Source organism: Elephantulus edwardii, unplaced genomic scaffold (assembly GCF_000299155.1).
Source record: "Elephantulus edwardii isolate Elephantulus edwardi_28Jun2011 unplaced genomic scaffold, EleEdw1.0 scaffold00102, whole genome shotgun sequence".
NCBI lineage: Eukaryota > Metazoa > Chordata > Mammalia > Macroscelidea > Macroscelididae > Elephantulus > Elephantulus edwardii.
The window spans coordinates 11,975,264-11,975,833 of NW_006399852.1; the positions used below are offsets into that span (position 1 = coordinate 11,975,264).

General features: G+C 30.4%; 1 protein-coding gene across 1 annotated transcript in view; it reads right to left on the reverse strand.

The window, feature by feature from the left end:
* VTA1 (vesicle (multivesicular body) trafficking 1) overlaps positions 1-570 on the reverse strand; it is a 76,733-nt gene that overhangs the window by 53,495 nt on the left and 22,668 nt on the right. The window lies entirely within an intron of this gene.

Consider the following 570-nt stretch of genomic DNA (forward strand, 5'->3'; position numbering starts at 1 on the left):
GTGTGTGTGTGTGTGTATAAATGCAAACAAATCATAAACATTACTTCTGACTAAAAATAAAGTAGGAAAAATCATTTCTAAAATAAAATTTTATCAATTTTTGGAGTTATCATCTAATGAACCACCTTTCTCTAACATTTTTTTTTCAATGTGCAAATCTATACTGGAACCTACCTCTAGAATTTCAATTAAATAACAATACAGAAATAGAACAACAAACAGCTTGGTGATGGCAGAAAACTTTCAACACAGCCACATAAATGCTAAAGTAGAAAATAAATATTGGACCTAAAGGGGAAAAAAAGAATTGAAGAGGAAATTACTTTTTACTCTCTTAAAAGTGGCTGGCAAGAAGGGTGCAACAATGAATGAATGGAATTCCAAAATCTCTGTAGATGTTCAAGGAAATGAAAAATAAATAAATTAAAATATTTAAAAAAAGCTAACACAGAAATTCATTATGACCCAGCTATTCCATTGTTTGAAATATACCTCAAGAAAATGAAAACTGATTTCAAATCCTACTACACTGCCGTAGTGGTAAAGACAGCATGGTACTGGTACAATGAC